At 41.0% G+C, this 22,612-nt stretch overlaps 1 protein-coding gene across 6 annotated transcripts in view; it reads right to left on the reverse strand.

Annotated features, from left to right (window-relative positions):
• Positions 1-21,156, reverse strand: part of LOC306763738 (unconventional myosin-IXAa-like) — a 134,135-nt gene extending 112,979 nt beyond the window's left edge. For all 6 annotated transcript variants that reach the window (XM_079250631.1, XM_079250630.1, XM_079250629.1 and 3 more), the window contains exon 1: positions 21,028-21,156. The gene's annotated coding sequence lies outside the window, so the exon portion shown is untranslated. The remainder of the gene's footprint in view (positions 1-21,027) is intronic.
• Between the last annotated feature and the right edge of the window lie 1,456 nt (positions 21,157-22,612).

Below are 22,612 nucleotides of genomic sequence, written 5' to 3' on the forward strand. Positions count from 1 at the left end.
GGGGTGCCACAAGAATTACAAGTGGTATGCTGTTTGACACAATCTTAAACTACATATTGCACCCATATTTTGAAGCATTTATTTGAGTGTCTCCTCAACTGCCACAGAAACACTAAAATATATAATAATATAACTTCTGCTGGGGCACAAAACTCTTTTGAGGTTTTCATTCCCTTTGATCATTGTTTAACCTTAAAATAAAAAATAAAAAAAGGGGGCAGGACTGGTTATAGTCATCTTTTTAATTTGAACAATTCCCAAGAGAGGACTTAACCAATGTTGAAACAATCTTATAAACAAGGATTGCTTCAAACTAACAAAGTGGTTTAAACAGCAAAACACTGATTTAGGGAGCTGGATGTGGCAGCCAGACTTTGTTTCAGGGACCATTTGTAGCCATGAAACAAAATAAACCCTTACAGCTAGAATGCTTTTTCTGAATGCCTGTATTTATAGAACAGACATCTGTACAACATTTTAGAGTGAATCTTTCAAGAAAAAGAAAAAGAAATATACAGGAAACCTTCTTCAGCACATCCCAAAGATTCTCAATGGGGTTTGAGCCTGGTGACTCTTAGTCATAAAAAAAAAAAAAAAGGATCCATTAATGAAACAACCTGGTGATTCAAGTAGTCAGCTGACTTCATTCTTTGGCCACATAAAGTTGCTGGACCTAGACCTGACCAACTGCAGCAAACCCAGATTATAGCACTTCCCAAACAGATTTGTGGGCAGTCAGCACTAGCCATGATGGCTGCATCACTTCATCTGCCTTCCTTCTTACCCTGATGCTCCCATTACTCTAGGCCTGTGTAAATCTGTATTCAGATACATGATATTCTTCTGTTGCTCCAGAGTCCAATCTTTATGCTTAAACTTCCTTTGGAGCAGAAAGATTGGACACTGCAGAAGTGGTTTTGTTACGGTTACACAGCGGTTCAGTGTGAATCCATTTAGTTCTTTTCACATTGTGCATGTGGAAATGCTCTTACTTTCAGACACAGCCTTGAGTTCAACAGTTTCTCTTCCATTTGATATCACCAAAAACATTTAAGTGATTGCTGATCTTGATCATTCAGGTTTTTTTCTGACCACTTTATTTTTTTTATTTCTTTTTCTTTTCTTTTTTTTACTCGAAGACTATGATTCTTCATCAAATTTTCAGTTTTGAATGATACATTGGACAATTTTAAGCCAAATTTAGTATTTTCCACCATCACTTCAGATTTTTCTCTTTGCTTAATGAATGCCAGTTTTTTGACACAACTGTTAACAGACTTAAGGCCCATTCACACTTGATGCAGAAGACAGATACACAAACACATGAACAGTTTTGTCCATTTTCTGCATTAGTTAAGCACGTAATTTGGTCTAATTTCAGGAAGCTTAGCTAACGGTCACTTGGCACAGAAACAGAGCATTGCCACAGGAAACCATTGGGGTAGTGTTGAGTTGTATAGCTGACATGCAACAAGTTAAAATGAACAAAGAAGAAAAGAAACAGGAAGAGGATGATGCAAAAATCTTTTAATAAAAGATTTTTGGCTTTTAATTAAAAGCCAAAAATCTTGGGTAGATTTTTGGCTTTTAATAAACCCTAAAATGATTGGCTAAGTCACAAAAAGGACAGAAATCCATCATGGCAAGACTCATCTGACAGAAAGAGGAACTGCAATGTTCTTAACAGTCAGCAAAAATGGAGAGAGGATGAAATCTCCAAGGCTGGCCAACTCAGCAAACCAGTTAAAAACCATTTATATTTTTAGGACTTTGTCCAAAACATGTTAAATCCACATAACAGAATGATCACAGGCCCATTCACAAAGAAACTGAAGGAATTTCTGAGCATCATGTTTAAGATTGTTGTTGTTATCTGAGCCTTAAGGGAGGAGGGGCGTCTTCCAAATATCTGACAACACTGGACAAAACTAGGAAGAATGTGCCTTGGCAAGATGTCCAAGCCTTGAAAAATGCCCCTAGTAAATACTTCACTTGAAAGGGTGGAAAAGATGTCGGCCTTGACCCCTGACGTTGTGCAAACATGTTCAACCAGGTCCTACATGCTCTTTTCAAGTACAACTACGAGAGAAAGAGGCGATTCATTAAGGGAAACGGATAATTGCAGACATTAAATTGCTGCTACTGTTTCCAGCTTTGATCTGTTATCTCAGGAAAAGCCAGTATTGTCATTGCAAAAGCCTTACTGCTGCTGTATGTTCATGAGCAGCACCTTGCAAAACATTGTTCCTTACTTTTCCCCTCCATTGTCAAGGATAGGAGTTTAACATGTGTTATTATGCCACACTGCAGCTCCATTATTCACCTGAAATAAAGAGGAAAGATGACTCCAACTCGACTAAGCAGAAGAAGATTTCAAAGTTCTCCTTTTACTCTGGCGAAACATGACACGATAAGGAGGCAGGGAGTTATACATGGCAACGTGATCACTTTCACTTCCACCTCAGACATCTTAAGCTACTGACATCTCTGGGTTGTTGTTAAACATGCTGCATGAATCATTTTCCTGTCATGGCGTTTCAAAATTCACTGATCAGCAAAAGAATTGTACGCCATGCCATCAACTTAAAATTCACAGACTTGTCAATCTGAGCAGTGTGTATCGAATCCCTGGAAAGTTGAGTCTGAACCAACCGGACGGCTGACATTACCTACAATCCTCCTTGACATGCAGCATTGTTCTCTATGATGGTGCACAATATGAAGAAAAAAAAACATGCTGGTGAGAAATGTCAAGAACAGATTCAAGTGATGAGTTTTGGAGAACTGGTAGAGGATAATGGGGCTCTGAAGGCTGCACAATAATTTAACCTATCATTACAGCACTGGAGTGTTCTGATAAGACAAGCCCATGCTACTTAACTATGGTGTTCTGGGCAATCACTGGGGAAAAACAAAGCAAGAAAAGAAAGAAAACCTTTGTTTCCTTAAGCATCAACATCCTGCAAAGTATTCGTCAAACAGCACCAGGTGAAAAAGCCTGAGCAACCATTCACAAGTAGCTCAAGTCATAAAGAAATACATTCAGCAACAGGAAACAAAGTCTGTAACTACAGATGTACTGGCTGATCTGCATGTAACTGGAACAAGCTTGCTTTTATTTAGATTTCCCACATCTTCAGTATAGCCAGTTTTCCACTGGTCTCATTTACACACAACAGATACAATAGGCCAGTTCATGTTAAGCCTTACAGCTGCGAGCGAGTGGACTGGGTGAACGCTCTTTACTGCAAGCCAAGGAGACAGTTTATCTGAAGCTTGTTTATTATCACAGGTTATAAATGTTTACAGCCAGAACAGCTAGTTTCATCACTGAAATATTTACTGCAGCTGATTTAAGATGTTTATACACTATACAAGTTATACAGATCAACCCTGCCCCTGTGGTTTCCAGTGACTCAGCTTTGTTTTCTATATCTTGGTACATATACACAAGCCCTCAGAAAATGGACTTAATGCATATGAAAACGACATGGGAAATGGACAAATGGCTCCTTCCTCATGCATGTATTGAAGAGCATTCATGAGGAGGTTTTACCCACATGTGCAAAATGAGCCATCCTTCATTCTGGACAAGTAATGATCTGATCTTTATGTTAAATCATCTAAAACTGACACCTTAAAAGAGCAGCAGTCTCTGCAGTCACGTTTTATAAAGTGCAATGTATAAGATTTATTTCAGTATAATTGTGTGATCCAGCCAGATTAAGAAAAGGTGCCTGCAATTTCATTCCATTTTTCCCAGTTGTTTTATATTAGTTTATTTTATATTAGTTGTTTTATTAAAAAATATTCTCTTGCTCTCAGTTGTAGTTTGTTATCAGTTTGTATTTACCTACTACAGTTGCTGTGATCCCTGATGTTGGATTGTCCAAATGGTTTACAGGTTTCCGAAATGCACCAACGTTAAACCAACCTCAGCTTTAGAGCCTCAGTAAAGCAGCTGCAGCACTAGAAATGATGATTCTGATCTATCTGTGCTCAAGTGATTGTATTAATAAGCGAAGACCTCTGGCACTGAATCGTCCAGCGAGTTCAATCACTGAAGAATGAGTGATGCACTCCAGGAGGAGGCTGAACAGACTGTGTTTGGTTTTGACCCTTGAGGCTAAGTGGGGAGCACAGAAAGCTCTTTGACGTAGACGCGTCCAAATAGGGTCATAAATCAGGATTTTACCTCAACAAGATCAGCATCACATGTCAGAGCTGCTCAAACACCAAACATAGAACAACGAATTCATACAAGCTTTAAGTGAGTTGGCCGATGTTAAAATTGCTTCAGGAATGGTTGGTTTTAGAGGTGCAGACTGTCAGAGTCATACCTTAAAGTTACATGGCAGGCACAAGACATGATTCTGTTCTAAATCAACAAAGAAAAAAAAAGTACATATTTATATGCATCTAACCAAATGTATCAAAGTATTAGTACAGAAGAAGGCATCAGAAGAGTTTCTGTACTGCAAAATCAACTCTAGAAATGAAATTCTCATCCATTGATGCACAGTAACCCTTCAAAAAAACATGCTTTTCCTGAAACCAGATTTCCAATGATTATCTCTTGTCGGAGGGTTACTATGGCAACAGCCCAGGCTCAGTCATCCTCTGTGCCCTCCGAGTCCAATCCTGTACAGATTAGATATAACCATAAAACAGAGGAACTGAATCCTCAGAGGATTAGATCACAGAAACAGAAACTGTGACAAACGCCCACTGACGCTCTCTACTCAGGATCCAGGCTGACCCCAGCCCTCCTAAGCAACAAAAATTATGTCAGAAAATACTTTAAATATGCCAACCAGGCAATATCTGATTAGGGCTTTTGTGTTTTAATGTGCTGCATTCAAGATGGCATTTTAAAGATGTGCGTGTAGCTCTGGCCACTGGTCTGCTTCCTACACAAAAGCCCTGCGGGGAAAGACACAAGCACTATCGCAGTGTGTGTGTGTGTGTTAGTGGAGATATCAATGACACAGGATTATACACACTCCATTTACTACCAAGAATGCAGCTACTAGACCAAACACATCTTCCATAAGGATGAGCCTCAGGGCATGTTTGTTTAAAAAAATGGAAAGAAAAGAGAAGACAGATTCACAAATCCATACACACATACATTATTTTCATCATCATCATCATCATCATCATAGTCCCGTTTTGGCAGATGCTTGACAACATTCTGCGAATTCCAACACACAAAAACATGGAAAGATGAATTATCCAAAAGACACATGAGTGAGAATCCACTCTGGGAACAAAAAGGCCGATTACATCTTCATCCATAAATCATGACATGGATGCGATGGTGAGATTCAGAGGAAGTTTGCAACAGCATGAGGGCTCTCGCAGATGGAACAGTGAGATAGGAAAAAAAAAAAAAAAAAGAAATCAGTTAACCAGAATTTAAGTTTTCAGATCCTTTCCCCAGTGCACATCATTTTTCTCTCCTTTGGAGAATAAAGTAGAAGGAAAAGGTTCCTTATGGTTGTTAACAAGTGTTTTGGTTTTTTTTTTTTTTGGTTGTTTTTTTTTTTTAACTCTGCAAGTCAACCAAGAATAGAGTAACAAGGGCACGAAGCGCTTTACACTTCCTTTAAATCTCCACCACAAAATATAACCACATTCAACACACACACAGTTACGCTGTGCAGCTTGACATAAATACAGCAGCAGCGTACGCCATCATGCGCAGCAGCTACCGACGGACGTTATAAAACCTCTACAGAAGAAACGCAAAGAAATCAACAGACACAGTCGGTGAAACCAGGGTTTACTTTACAAGCCTTCAGAATGTCAAAAATGTTAATCATTAGTTTGTTTGTTTCACACATTTTTTCTGAAGGTTTTTCAAAGTTTTTCTTTCAATGAAAGTCTGTCAAAAGAACATATTTCTATTGGTTAAACCAGTTCATGTTGGCCTACGTTGCAGAAAACCTGCATTTAACTCAAGGCTGAACCAGTTTTACATCTTGGCAAAGAACCAATTTTAGACAACAGCCTGTAGCAAAGACACCGTACGTCTGCACATCTTCAGTTACAGTTGTGCTCATAATTATTCATACCATTTCATTAAGAAGGGAAAAAACAGCTGCCTGTAAAAAAAAAAAAAAAAAAAAAGCTGAAATTGACTAAAGTAATAATAAATAAAAATGTTATGAAAATCATTACACCAATGTCTAATTCTGGTTCAATACAATTTTTTTTTTTTAAAGCAAACAAATAAGAGAATTTATTACACATTACATCACTCAAACTAATATTTTGTTGAACAATCCTTTAATGTTCCCGCTACAGTCAGGTGTTTTCTGTTCCTCTCAGTCAGATTTCTGCACCTGTTGACAGGTATTTTGTCCCACTGTTCAACAGAAAAGTGCTCTAATTTGTCCAGGACCAATTTGTTTGGTTGTTTTTTTTTTCTTTTTCAACTCAATTAAATGAAAAAACAGTGTCTTATATTACTAAATTATATTTTTGCAAATTTTTAGTTATTGTTTCTTTTTTAAGTCTCCAGTTATTTGAGTGACTTGTAAATTCAGCCTTTTCTTAAATGAAAGGGTATGAATACATATGAGCACAACTGTACATCTAGAAAAGTCCAAAGATAATTATTTCACAGAAGTGAAATTCTATTTTTGCACCAGCAAGATGACTGCCAAAGATTTATTAGCTTAAAATATAGCATGTGTACTGTAAGTATGGTGTGCAATGCAGAATTTAAGGAATCTGGTCAGAAAAGGACAAAAGGAGGACTGTCATGCCTTGCCAAAAAAAAAAAAAAAAAAAAAAAAAATCTATAAAGTGATGTCCTTCAAAAACAGGAAAATATCCAACAAAGACCCGACAATGGCCAGATGATATCACCGAAGCGTCATCCGATATGATGCCCATGGAAGGGTGGCTGTAAAGAAGCCAGTGTTAACCTCTGGACTATTTTTTATGCTACCAGTCTGAAATGACTGGGGGAGGGGGGAGGGGGACTGTGGTTGTCCAAAGCCTAACAATCACATTAAATCTGTCCATCACATAAAACTGCTCACACAACTGTCCACATAAACTCATCACCCAGAATCTGAACAGATTTATCCTAGTCGGATTAAATATGTGTCCATGTAAATGCCACTAATTAACTGATTGGTCTAACAAAACAACTTTGCAACATCACCAAATTTAAATGTAAGGTGGATGTTTTTGTTGTTTAAAAGCACTAAAGAACTGATCACTACCCGCTGGATGTCTGTCATCCTGCTCCTTCATTTCTGTGTTGCCTCCTTCTTCATTCACGGAAGGCATTGCACCACCATGACATCACACCTTTAAGTAGCCAATGCATTTATCACGAAGCAGCTGACACACCGCCTACCAGGTGAGGGTACAGTGGACTGTGTGAACACAATGGCACAATGACTCACAGAACTAAACCATCCCATTCACACTGTTGGTTGTTAAGAAACACAATGAGAATCTGAACAGAGGTGATCCTTGTGACAATAGATCATAGGAGTGAATGCTTCACTCGCCCATCTTTATAGATGCTCACAGAAAATATCAGGACCCTCATGATTAATTTTACACAAAGAAATCATCTTTATAGATGCTCACAGAAAATATCAGGACCCTCATGATTAATTTTACACAAAGACAGACCAAAAAACACATTAGCAGAGCTTTAAAAAAAAATAAAATAAAATAAAAAAAAAAGACGACTACAAAAACTGCAAAAGGGAAGACCTGAATTAGGATGTAGAGGAAGGGTTTTGTATGTTCGTTTGTTTGTTTGCAACTTGTCGGCTGTTAGCTCAAAAAACTTAAATTCCACAATGAGACATATTTGTAATCAGCAGATCTCTGCTGATTACAAAAAAAAAACAAAAAAACACACATATCTGTCCTCAGCCAGGTTTGTACACACATACACACCATTAGTCTGGTGGGACTTTATAAGCGCCGTAACAACAGCCAACCGCATCACAGAGCCTCGGTAGCCACAAGCCAATCGCTCGCCTCCCTTCGCTCTTCTCCAGCCAGTGTTGAGCTCCGTCGAAGGCTCGTTTTTCATCAGCAGCCCTCTTCATTGTTCCGCATGAGGCTGTGGTGGTGCTGCTCAGCTCAGCTCATTATACAGCAGAGCATCTGCTGCACAAGAGCTTTTCATTAACAACACGCCAACAAGAAATCATCTTTATAGATGCTCACAGAAAATATCAGGACCCTCATGATTAATTTTACACAAAGACAGACCAAAAAACACATTAGCAGAGCTTTAAAAAAAATTTTTAAAAAATTAAAAAAAAAAAAAAAAAAAAAAAGACGACTACAAAAACTGCAAAAGGGAAGACCTGAATTAGGATGTAGAGGAAGGGTTTTGTATGTTCGTTTGTTTGTTTGCAACTTGTCGGCTGTTAGCTCAAAAAACTTAAATTCCACAATGAGACATATTTGTAATCAGCAGATCTCTGCTTTCAGATTGATGGGCTACTTGAAGCAGAGAAATAAGCCTAAGACAGTGCTATTCTCATGTTTTTGCTACATTCCTATAGCTAGGGATGGTTAGCATCCCTTAGTTATGCTGCTATAGGTTTAGACTGCTGAGGGACATTTCCTGATACACTGAGCTTCTTTCTTTTTCTCTTTATCTCTTTCTTTTACCCCCCCCATAACAGTGTTGCATCATTAACATGTATGTCTCCTGTCTCAGCAGGTCTCCCTGGCCGGGAGTAGCAGTTCCTGTTGTCTGTTGTCTTTCTGTCCTCTTCCCCCCACACAGCAGAGGCAGATGGCTGCCTGTCCTGAGCCGGGTTCTGCCGGAGGTTTCCTTCCTGTTAAAAGGGAGTTTTTTCCTTCCCACTGTTGCCAGTGTGCTTGCTCAGGATGGGAGATTGAGTTGGACTCAACTCAATCTGTTGGTTTCCTTATATAGGCTGTTATGAATTGGCCTTCATTATGTTTTCCCCTCTGTCTGTAAAGCGTCTTGAGATGGCATTGCCGTGATTTGACGCTATATAAATAAAGTTGAATTGAATTGAACTGAATTCCAACATATTTGCTTGTGTATTTGTGTTTTGTTTGGGTGGCAATGCCTTGTAGAGTTTTTTTAGTGGACTTTCTCCTCATTATTTGGCATGCAGCGTGTCAGCATCGATGCTTCCTAGTGTTTATACAGATTGTGTGCACTGCATATACCTCATACTGTCCCATACACAACTGGCAACAAGAGCTGAAAGAAAGGAAACAGGGCAAAAATACTGAGATATACCAAATGACAGAATAAATTAACTGAAAATCAGCTGCAACAGGTCCGATAGAGAAATTAATCCTGCATGGAGTCTGGACATCAGTATCATTGAAGCTGTGTGGGATCACCCTGACAAAGAATGGAACAAAAGGTACCGAACATGGACAGAAGAGCTTTGGAATATCCTTCAAGAAGCCTAGAGAACTATCCCTGAAGACTAAATTATAATTAATATTTATTTCATTTGCAATACATAATACTGGAGGTTTGCTGGACATGTTTGTTACTCTGTGTGTTAAAATGCTGCTGTCACTTATCACACGTTTCCTCTCAACTGAAGTCTTCATTTAGTGTCCGTCTTCATTTTCAGTTATCCATCTGTATCTAATGGATTGTAGGTGGAACGACCCAGTTTCTCCTACATTAAAATTTCATCTTAAACAAACACATGTCTGATATGTTGCTGCAAAGACCAAATCGCCACACACTAAACATACACATCTTCAAAACAAAAGGCACATCTAATCACACAATCCACACAAGGCGATCTAGACATGGAGCACAGACGCCGTCTCCCCTCCCCCCTCCTTTTTTTGCTTTGCTCCCTCTCTCCATCCAGCCACCAAATCCACTTAGAGGCCAGTGTGCGACTGGCTGATTGTTTTCTCCCTGGCAGCAGCTGCTCAGCCTCCTTTCTCAGTCTTGACCGCCTAATCAGCTGTCAGTGTGTTGGAAAGGGTCCGCAGAGATCGGAGCTTTAGATTTCCTTTCTTAATGAACACATCCAGGCTCTCTGATCTTTGGACATAGAGCTTATGAATAAGAAGAATTTACATTTACTACTCTTCTCTTTGCAAAATCAACCAGAGGGGGAAAAAAATGTCGCTTTGCTTTGAAAACTCATTTTGACACCAACATCGGACAGTATACAAGTAAAAGCTTGTTTCTGTCAGTTTCATGCTTAAAAATACATTTTTAAAGCTACAGGAGTAGATGTCCTTTGTGAGTGTGTGTGATTCATTTACACTCATGCAGCCAGAGAAGTATTCACACCCTGCTTGGACTAAATTAAACCCAGACTTGAGTTTTTTTAAAAAAAACAAAAAAAAAACCACACATATCTGTCCTCAGCCAGGTTTGTACACACATACACACCATTAGTCTGGTGGGACTTTATAAGCGCCGTAACAACAGCCAACCGCATCGCAGAGCCTCGGTAGCCACAAGCCAATCGCTCGCCTCCCTTCGCTCTTCTCCAGCCAGTGTTGAGCTCCGTCGAAGGCTCGTTTTTCATCAGCAGCCCTCTTCATTGTTCCGCATGAGGCTGTGGTGGTGCTGCTCAGCTCAGCTCATTATACAGCAGAGCATCTGCTGCACGAGAGCTTTTCATTAACAACACGCCAACAAGAAATCATCATCAGCCTCAGCTTCCCTTCTGACTGTCACACACTCCACCTCATGTCTGTCTGGGTGTTGTCCCAGTTGTGTTTACATCATGCCAGTAATCATTCATATATGAGAAACTGCTGGGATTTGTCTGAGATTTTTTGGTGAACAAATTACTCCATACTGTCTAATCATTTGTTAATTGATTAAGCCATTAAGATAGAAGACAGACAAGCCGAACGTCAGCAGTCATTTACAGAACCCAGCTGGAAATGTTACATGTTCTCGGGACAAAGTGAAGGCAGCTCTGAAGCAACAGCAGACACTTAAGCAAAATGAAAATGCACCTCTATTTATTTTCTTCTACGATCAAACAGACATAAGATTTTTTTTTTTTTTTAAATCCCTCTTACCAGATGCTGCTTTTGATTTAATAAAATCCACACACGCAAACAAAAATTAAAAACCTGAGGCTCATCAGACGCACTCCTTATTGTTACCAAATAGCTGCTTATTTGCGAGCGAGTGGGTGAGTCTGGCTCCTAGCAACTGCCTCCTGACAGAGAAGGTTGAAGAGGTTATGTTGTCACAGGGACCAGGAGCCTGCATCAATGTATGATGTGCAGTAGAGTGAAGAAGAGGAAGAGGAGGAGGAGGAGGAGGAGGAGGAGGAGGAGGAGGAGGAGGAGGAGGAGGAGGAGGAGGATGGAGGCTGGAGAAGGGCCAAGCATTTCAACCCCTGCGTATTCACCAATACTCCAACCAGTAACGTTTAACAAAATAATAATGAGGAAAACAACAAAAGCACAATGAAAATGCGACTCCTGCAGGTCTTTGTGTTTAACCGCCGAATGAGTCAGACTTGAGCGAATGGAGAGTAAAGATGAGAAAAGCAGAAGAAAGGAACACGCTGCCTGTTGCTAAGCTGGTTTGGAAGGCAAAAACGAAAAGTAATAAGACAATTTTCCTGCAAATTACTTTGTTAAATGGATAAAAATGTCAGCGAAAGGTAAAAAATGTTCTGAATGAAAAGAGTGTTTACCATACACCAAACGATAAGCATGAGCAACAACGCTTTCATGCAAAAACCAAGCAAAAGTCTGGTGAAGTCCCTCTTCCGACTCTGGAAATGAAATGAGGAGATCTGAGGTGTATGATAGAGATGGAGTTTTATAGTAATGGGGCAGAAATGGGGTAGGGATGTATGAGTTTATACTTCTGCCGACTCCTTTCCAGACATGAAACGTTAAGATGTGACTACTGTAAATATTGTTAATGACAGAACAAGTTTAAAATAAAACTTTAGAAGATGTAGTTCGGTACAAACCTAAAGGGGGTTCGGTCCAGACCCCTTTCCAGTCTGCAAGCTGAGGAGTTCTTGGGCAGGAATCTAACCCCCCCCCCCCCCCCCCCCTAATTGCCCCTGATGTATTCATCAGCATGTGAATCTGTGGTTGACCACAACCTCCTTGATAAGCTTGACTTTCTGAGAAAGTGAGTTTATTGTTTTTGGCCGGCTGCATCAGCACAAGTCAGTCCTGCAGAGCAGAGGAGCGAATGAGCTGCCGGCTGATAAAATAGATCCGTCTGGCGCATTTCTGTCCACAGGTTTGATTCCCCTGTTAGTTATCAAAACTAAAGTGTGGCCAGTTTAACTTTGCTGATTTTTGGTGGAGCCGATAATGTCCCGACTACTGCATAGTGATTTGACCCATGACTTTATGCCAGTTTTATGTTTTTTCCCAGCGAGCAGACAGCCAGATGGGAAATGGTTCATAAAGCGAACTGTCCTGCATGTTGTTTGCAGGACACACTCAGTGCCTAAAACAATCACTGCACACAGCTTCAGTGTTTGGAAGAAAAAAAAAAAAAAGGATCCAGTTTAAAGCACAGCAGAGGACGAAGACAGCGCAATGACACAGACGTTTCCTCCAAGCTGCATCGTCCCGCCGGCGCATCACAGGACTGAGCCAGCCTCTACCTGCTAAATTTGTATTGTGTCGTCCCAGTTTAGGGTTGCACGCTAAAAGTAGGACAGGCTGCAGGACGGCGCAACTTTCAGACAACCTTGGCAGAGTGACGAAGCTTTTATAGTCACACAGGAGAGAAATAATGGCTAAAGAATAAATGAAGCTTTAACAAAACAAACCTAAGCCTATGATTTCCAAGAGAAGGAACAAGAAGGGTATTGTTATCAACTTTAACGATTAAAAATCTATCTAGTTAACAAAATGAGCTCAATCAAAATAAAAAATAAAAAAAATCATTTATGAAATCAAGAATGTCTGATCAAATAATGATTAAAGAAAGAGCTGGTAATGGCACGAAACTTTGATACAAGCCATATTTTTATGGCCAAACAGACAAAAATTGGTCATTTCTTGGAAAGTAAGTCAGTGTTCGTTGGGCAGTCATCCGACCGGTCAGAGGTGCTGGAGCATAAGTGTTGAGTTCTACGCCGGAGTAAACAGACGTCATTTGGTGTGCCACACCCAAGTCCTCTGGTTGCAGACTGCTTTGTTCTGGCCACTGTCTCGCTCTCTCGCTCACACAAACACACACACACCACCAACATACTGCAACAGAGCGGTGGTAGACAGTAGGTCACATGCTCGTCTTGCTGGCCTGTCGTGTTGTGCATGTATCCAAATTCCTTTCGCGTGCACGGCGGCTGCCAATGCTCTTCAAGGCGTCATCTGGCTCCTGGCCAACAGCCGGTCACAGGAATCAGACGCTTGGCTGCAAACTAAATGGCATCACAAACATGGAGTAAGCGCTTATTAAAGAGAGTCATTCGGGAGTCAAGGAAGGGACATGAGGGTGGAACAACGTGGCCTCCTCAGTTAGCAGGCCAACACTGAAAACAAAGTTCAGAGCTGAACCACAGACAAGAGACACGACATTATCGGTCGCCTATGAGCCCCTAAATGACACGGTGCTAATTGCAGGATGGGGAGAGTTTTACTTACTACTGATTTGCCCTTCGAGGCAGTTCTCACAGGCAGAGTGTTGCTGGCTTTGGGGCAGTGGCTGGCTGAGCTAGATCTGTCAATCTGAGCAGCAGCTCCATCAATCTGCTGTTAACACACCGGGACAAACAATGCAGGCGTCAGCATCAGCACACAAGCTGATGACTAACACACACACCACCTGAACCCACTGACTGGCCTCTAGTGGAAGTTCTGTCATTTGGACTTGTCCGTTTCCCCGATTGATAACTAACCTGAATTACAGCTGACTGCAAGATCGCAACATCTCATGCTAAGATTTTTCACCTCTAATGAAGCACGTCCTCTGAGCTCCTTGCAACAAACCTCCTGCTGCAACAGTTTTGACTCCTGGCTCCTTTCAGATAAAATGTGAATGTACCATTTTACTGATGACTGCAGAAAAAGTCCCCTTTTTTCAGCCCTGAGTCTGTGGTATTCTGAGAGAAGGGTCAGCTATAACTCAGTGACCTTAAGGCTTTTAGGGATTGAGGGTACAGATCAAAGACACTTCAGCAGGGCAGATGACTTCTCACTTAATGCTTGGGATGGGGTCATGTGGATCTTGTGGTTGGGATTGCTCTCTTTATTTAACCATCCACAAGTGGACAATGAGAGGGAGATGAGCTAGAAAACTAAAGGGGAATTCCACCTTCATACAATGTGGCTCTTTTTGCTCATACTGGTCCACATCAATTACAATAACGCTGCAGTCACTTTACTAAAGACGTTGAGCAAAGTAGCCCTGCCTATTTAGAGCAGGAAACCTTGGAAGCTAAAATTATGGCTCAAACTGTGTTTTGTGACTAATCACCATTCACAGATCAACTCACTGTTTCAGCTGTGACCTACAGCACCTTAGCTGTACACACCAACAGATTTGTTATGCATGCAAAGGGATTAATGTCGCATGTTGAATGCAAATCATCATCAGCAGTTGCTGGCCTCCAAACATTCATACAAATGATGCTGACTGTAGTTCTCCTGGTCAATATACTGCTCATCAGACTAGCTGGATGGACATTAGGGCTGCGCAGAATATTGAAAATTGATCTGCACAAAATTAGCCTGCATGATATGCATCACAACAACAGTCGAGACTGCAATAAGTAGTTGTTCCTATAATTGCAAAGTTTAAGGAAGTAACATGACGTTGCAAAATGCTGCTGTGCATTCATGTCTGGTGTACTGTGGTGTGTTCTGTCTATGGCCAACCTAACACTCACTGTTCTGGATGTAAGTCCAGGTAACATGTAGATGCTCATGGCTGCAGCAACAGAGAACGTGGAGCAATAAAAATGTGGATGCAGAAGAACTTGCGGCTAAAAAGAACGGTTAATCAACTATTGAGAAATATTCTTCAAATCTTGCATAAGCTAAAGCTGTGTTTTAACTAATGCTACAATGTTTGGTCACGCAAAAGCTACAAAGTTCAAAAGTCACATGGGAGTTTGCAAGGGGACCTTTGCATGAGAAAATATCAAAGAGGCATCAAATTTTATTTGTTGAGAGTCATATAGTCATAACTTTCAATAGTGTCATATGTTTTCCTAATATCATACAGCTCTGGTTTCAATTGGAACTTCATTTATTTGTTATAAATTGTTTGAAATTGTCGTTGTTTGTGATCATTTGTCAGAGTGGGAGTCAATGCATATTTCACAAATAGCAGTGCAGTGTTTATTGTTTCAAAAGCACATTATAGGTATTTTTGGCATCAAGTGCATCAAAAATACTGATGGTTTTTTTTGTTTGTTTGTTTGTTTTTGTTTTTTTCCACAAAAAGAGAAGCAGTCACATCGATGTTAAACTACTGTTGATCTAATGTGATTAATAGATGAAAGCCTGCTCAACAATCCAGCAAAACCCTTTTTTTTTTATTTCTTTTTTTTTTATCTAATCTTGTCAAAATCTGGACAGTCCCGCCTCCAAAAGGCCCCAAATGCCAATAAAGAGGACTCAAAATGCCAGCCAATGAAGAAATATGAGACACCACAGAGGTGAAGTCCGTATTTTACAGGCAGACTATGGACAAAGTATAACCAGAGTTACTGTATACACATTCTAAAATGATCCTTTCAGAATAAACAATCACATTTGTATCCAACTTTGTTATTCTATTCAGCCATTTGGGGTATTTGTGTATCTGAGTTCTTATTTTGCATTTAGGACCTGCAATTTATATCTAATGTCATTGTCTTTTAAAAAAATATATTTATTTATTCATTTACTTATTCATATCACCATTGGACCTGGATGTGGCATTTTAATGAATTAACACAAATACTAAGTGATGCTCATGAACAGTGCAACTGCTGCAATCCACACAGATCTGCTCTTCATACTCCGTCACATTTACACACAGGAAAGAAATGAAAGTTTTAAGTGGTTCATTTTACAACTTGGAGGAAATATGTCAAAAAGCAAAGCTGGAAGTTGGCATGGAGTCTTAGACAATTCAACTTTTCAGACAGTGTAGATTTTTTTGTTTCTTTGTTTGTTTGTTCCCTAGGTCCTAAAAACAGGTCAAAACAGCTTCTAGCTGTAACTCCAGCAACAGAAATTACTTAGATTTTTAAATGAAATAAATAACAAACCTTGGCTTTCTTTTCATGCATTATATATTCCACACACATTACATTTAGAAATCTGGGAGCAAAGTTGTAATCTGCAGAAAAGGCTTGGCTGATTTTTATGTGTCAGTGCAGACACTCCTTCCCTAAATCATGCCCGTTTCCCTGCTAGCATCTGTCTCCCAGTCCCTCCATTTAAAACCACTCCAACAGGATGGTGGAGAGCCATGCCACCCCCAGGCAGTGCCAGGACAATGATCCAAGCTGCTGCCTGTTGCAAGAAATACAACCAATCACTTCAATTCCAATGACCGAACCAAGTAATGTTTATTTCCACAAGGAAAATACTCTAATGCTACAGCAGCGACAGCGATTCTAGCAGGTTAAGACTCCAACAAAGATGTGAGAAACAATAATCAATTCAGAAATTCACAAAGACCTCAGCTTTTTTTTTTATAAACAAAAGAGGAATAAATAGCAGCTCTTCACATAGAATTTAAGCCATGCTGGAATCAAAAGGACTTTTCCTATCATGCCAACAATCTGTACCTGTGACACATTATACTCGGAGGCGATGCCTTTGAAGGAGGTAGTTGGGGGGGAGGAAGATACTTTAATATCATCAGACAGCTGCATAAAATTCAAGGAAAATTCCTTGAAAGGATGATCCTTTTTGTTTTCAACATGGTATCTTTGACATTTATCCTTTTTAAAATATAAAAAAAAACCCATAGAAAATCATGTTCCTGAATTAACCTCAATTGTATGTGACATCTTTAAAGGAGAAGCAAACATTTATGTGGGCTGTTATTCTTACATGTGTCCAACTGTGGGGATTAAAAGTGGACTTTAAAATTAAATGTCTTTAAGACTTTGTGATTCTGTGTCACTTTTCTTTTTTCCTAATTCCACAACCAAAATTCAAATGATTAGATTTTAAAACCAGAGCTTTCTCAGTCCTTCAGTATTCCTGACTTCCTGATTTCTTGTGTTTCAGCTCATCCGTCTCCCAGAAACAGGAAAAAAGTGCATCGGTTTAATACAACTATCATAATGAAGTTGTTTTTAATAAAGAAACTACAGTTCACAGGGTTGGGGCTTAATATAAATCATCTCATTACCTCCAAAAGAGTCCAAAAAGATTTGGAAAAAAAACAAAGTTTATGCAGACATGCAGCAAGCACATGAGACAAGAAGATCTCTACTCAAAGCTGCCAGAACACACTGCAGGCACATGCTTATTCGTTTGAAAGCTGGCGAAGTTTTTGGGTTTTTTTGGTCCTCCCCTCCACTACAGACTTACAACAGCTCACCTCAACAACATAAATCCCACAGCTTAACGCAAGAACAACAAGTTCAGTCTTTGGGAGTTCACCCAAACTGGACGACAGAAGATGGAAAGATGGTGCCAGGTGTGATGAGTCTCCACTTCAGCTGCAACATTCAGATGGTCGGGTCAGAAATTGGAGTAAACAACATGAAGGAATCCTGCCTTGAGGCAACCATTCAGGTTGCTGGTGGTGGGATGGTGGGAATGATGTTTTCTTGGTAAACGCTGAGCCCCTTAGTACAGACCGAGCATCGTTAAAACACTGTGGCATACCTGAGTAGTACTACTGCTGACCATGTCCGTCCATGTACACTCTGCTCTGCGCATGATGCAGGATAATGCACCATGTCCCAAAGCTCTAATCGTCTCCATCTGGTTTCTTGAATGTGACAAAGAGATTCTCATCATGGATGTTTAGCTGACAAATCTGCAGCAACTGTGAAGTTATCAGGTCAACGTGCAGCAAAATCTTTTAAGGAATGTTTGCATGACACAGCAACTATACAACTTATGAAAATGATCCAAGAGCTTACTTGTTCATTTTGTTAGTTAGCTAGCAAAATGCATCATGTTTCTACTGAAGCAGATGTTTCTTCTATCATGAGTTTGATCAAACTAAATGAAATATCCTCGACACAAAAAAGAAGTAAAAGACAATTGACGCTTCCGTACCAAGCATATCTGGCAACAAAGGAAGCCTGACAAAACCATTCATCTCAAACCTTCTTGTCTGTGTCAAGACAAAGACAGACGCTATTTAAGATGCCACACACACACACACACACACACACACACACACACACACACACACACACACACACACACACACACACCTTATTGTGGTAGGCTCTATAAATACACCTGGTTAGAGATGCATATCCCTGCACTGACATGGTATGTGAAGCATTAACCTCATCCTGGTGTTGTCTTACACAAAGCCTTTAGAGTCGCAGCAGCAGGTTTGAGTGTGACTCTGCTGCTCACGCAGGGACTCCTGGCATCCATCCAGCGGCACACTTCTCTGTACCATTAAACCTTTTGTAAAATGGTGGACTAGAAGTGAAATAAAGCTTGGGGATTTAAAGGATTTTCAACAGTTTACAGTAAAGAGACGTGCTAGTTAGGTCCTCCTCGGAGCTCATGATGATTTTATCAATATAATCTAATGCAGACAGTCTCATCACAGCCTGTAGTTTACCAGATATTCCTGACAGAAAAGCTGTATGGCAGTACGTTTTCCCCTTGCAGAGAAAGAAAGAGCTTGTTCCTGATAACCGGCTATATTCATGGTAATCTTTAGGCTGTTGCAGCTGTTGGTTAGGGGCGGGAAAGGGTCTGACACGCTTACATTGCATGCCCACCATCCCTTCCTGCATACATTTAATTTCCACCCTGTTCCAGAGCAACTTAAACTGCAGGCGGCAAAACAAAGAGCAGCAGAACAGAAACCTGGTTTGTTTCTGAGAGCAGTGAGAGTAATCCCAACACATTAATCAATACATCATTTAAAAAATCTATTTTTATTAAGTAGAAAGCTTTGTAATGTTAGTTTCTTTTTAAAACATAGGGGAAGCAGATCTATATCCCCTCAAATCATAAGCAGAGTGCCATTCATCCCCTTTTTGCACATAAAGTTGGCTTCATAAATACTGAATGAGCAGCTGGCAGCAGGCTTGCATTCAAGTATTTGAAAACTGGTTGAAGTGGACACCTTAGGATGTTGAAACCACAAAAGGAGAAATAATATCACAGAAAAGACCTCAGAAAGTGCCTAATGTAAAAGAATCCCTGGAGCCCTCAAACAGCTGTAGAGAACAAATTCAACGCTTTCATTTTGAATGAATTATTTAAAGGAAGATCATCTCTTTGAGAACCGTGAGCATTAACTCTGATTACTGCAGCTATATTAACATTGACAGTAACTAAACGGGGGGGGGGGTCTTTATCTGTGACGGGTTTAAAAACAGACATCTCTGAGCTGCTTTTGAGCTTCTCCGCTGCGCTCACCGAGTACATTCACTGGGCAGCTGGAGCTGTCAAAGCAATGTTTTTTAGATCTGCTCGCCAGGGCTTTGCCACTTACATAATAACCTGAATGAAATCTTAATGTCAGCAAAGTTGACATCGCAATCAGGGAATTCTCCAGTGACTAAAGCAGCAGCAGAGGGTGGGTGGATGGGTGACTGGATGGAAAGGGGGGAGCAGACAACTCGGCTGCTGATCACCTAGAGGTACTGAGAACCAGTCGGCTGTCCCGGCATTTGAAAATAACAAACTTGTAACGGCTTTATCTCTTTCCCTGAAAGTGCCATCACTGTGGCATTTTGTGTGGATTGCCACAGGCGAGCAGAGACTCGTCATATGCAGACATGGCTCTGCAACATTAGAACAAGAAGAGCAGCAGCAGCAGCAGCAGCAGCAGCAGGAGGAGGAGGCGGGTGGGACAGCTACTGATGGAGTGAGACCTTGGGGGCACTGGGGGTCTGGCCTGGTCTGAATGAGACCATGCAGGCCTGTTTTAACATGCCAAATGGCTTAAAAAAAAAAAAAAAAAAAAACAACTTAATTTCTGCTCTGGCTCAGGGTTAGGCAACAAACTTGCTTTTGATTTTTGCTGCTTTTCTGCTCTGAACTGATTAGATGTAATTTTTAATGTCTTATCACACTAGTTTATCCTTAAATAGACCCCTCATTCATTTGTAGAACTCTAATTGTTGTTTAATATCAGAAATGACAATCTTGTCCCTCTATATAGCTAAAGGTAAAGATTCCCTTTTGAAGCTGGTTTGTTTGTAACTGGATGTTTGCTGTGATCAACGTCAGTGTGTCCAGCTGTAAAAGGCCGCCCTGCCCCATCAGTCAGCAGAAGGGTGATGTAAGCAATCCCCCCCCCCCCCCCCCCCCCCCAACGCCTCATACATCACGTCAGAAAACGTCAGAGCCCTCCGCAGCGGGAAGAGTAAAGTCAACGGAACCAACAACAACAAAGCTCTGCGGCGTTTAGGCACAATAAAGCCGAGCCTCCTCTGCGACACTGAAGCCAGCAGCAGGGCTGGCTCTGAATGGACCGAGCTCCACAGGCGGGATGAAAACGTCCATTTGTACCAGTGCGTCATTACTGCTGCACCGCGTCACACTCCACGCGCACGGACTGCAGACCCAGATGTGGCGTCCAGCATCGTTTCATGCTGAACATTTACGCATTATGTAAGAAAACGGCGTGACATTTATCCGAGGCGGTGGCGGGGAGAGGGGTAAATGAGGTGAGGAGGAGGAAGGGGGCGGGAGGGCTGCGCGAGCCTACTGGCCATTTCAATTCATTTTTCAATCACGATAAGGCGTGTTATATACGCTGATATTACAGTGAATAAAGGAGGAGGGCTGAGCTGACACGGGGGGGGGGGGGGACGAGGCAGCAGGTCAGGGGACGTTTGACAGTTCTCCGTTTCAATGACAACAGCACCTCAACACAGCGCGAGCCGAAATGAAAAGAGGAAGCCTTACCTCCTCCTCTGCGCCTCCAGTCCGCTGCTCCGTAGAAAACCTCCCCGCTTCAGACCCTCTGCTTCCCTAACGAGGAAGAGCTGGCGCCCCCCCGAGCAGAAAGTCCGTCTGGTTTCACCGCAGCGGGGAGAAAAGCTGACCTGGAACAATCCGGACCTCCGGTTCTGCTGCAGACACGACCCGTGTGCGCTAGTCTTGACAGCTTCTGTTTGTGTCCTCCCGTCACGTCGTCCTCCTCCTTCTGTTCCTCTGCTCTCTCTCTCTCTCTCTCTCTCTCTCTCTCGCTTTTCCTTCAGCGTCTACAAACGCTGCGAGTTCCGCACGTGCACTCGCGCAGCGCGTTCACGCAGCGCCGTGTGGAGCGAGAGCTTTATAGCAGTGATATGAGTGGGTGTGTGTGAGTTTGCGTGTGACTTTGGGAGGACCGTCTGTTGTTAATTGTTTTCAGTGGAAGAATTGGCTATTCTCTCTGGACTTAGGTTCGTGTTTATTTTCATTGTTTTGTTTTTGTTTCTTTTTTGTGCGTGGAATGATATGTTCGGATCTGATAGATCAGCACATGACTGACGTGACGGTGGGGTGTGGCCAAAATTGACCCCTAGTTGTTTACGCACCCTTTCACCCACCTCAAGATGCTTACACACACATACACACACAAAAAAAAGTCTGCCATAATCCCAGTGACACATTAGTTTTCAGGAGTAACATCATTATATGTGTGTTAGGTAAAAAAAAAAAAAAAATGCAACGTTTGATGAAACAGAGTTTTATGAATAATGCAGTGGGGGAAATTATGTCATTGATTTGCAAAACATTTATTTTGCTGCTGACTTGTTTATTAGACTTTACCATCAAGGGCAAGGGCAAGGTGGCAATGGCTACCTCTGAAATCTGATTGAGTGCCCCAGCATCCAGTTAATAGGATTTTCATATTGGAGCTAAACCTAAAAAAATAAAAAAAGTTAAAAAAAAATGTCAAAGCCGAGAGCAAGCGTGCATGCAGGTTTTATTTTAACACTTTACATGGAATAATGGGATAGTTGTTATAAGTTTGTTTTCTGGAGATTACAGTATATTTAAATGCCGGGTTGCAGGGGACTGGACATGTTATAGTCCATCAGAGAAACTACACAAAGAGAGAAACATTCAATAACAAACTCTCAGTGACCCATAGTGACAATTTAGAGACTCAAATCAGCCAAACATGCATGTGAAATAAAGCTGGAAGAGAACACATGTATAGTTGGATAAGATGCTAAATCCACACAAGTTCCCACCAGAAAACCACCTGTTAGTACGTAACCTCATAATTATATGTAAAATATAATAAAAATAAAATATGTACATTCAGAAAATGTCTGCCTCTGTGGTCCTGGGTGCCCCAGGTGTAGGCGGATCCCCAAGACATTGCTTACTCATTGCCACATTAAGCCTGATATTAGGGACAAGGGTTTATCTATGGAATATGGGATAAGTGGTTGGTTGATAGGCGGGGGTGTTTTTGTGTGCTTGACCTGTGTGAGTGTGTCAGAGATTGGATGTGCATTTTTGTCTTTAATTGGTTGAGTTATATGCTTGGGTATTT

This window comes from Telmatherina bonti (assembly GCF_933228915.1).
Source record: "Telmatherina bonti genome assembly, chromosome: 2".
NCBI lineage: Eukaryota > Metazoa > Chordata > Actinopteri > Atheriniformes > Telmatherinidae > Telmatherina > Telmatherina bonti.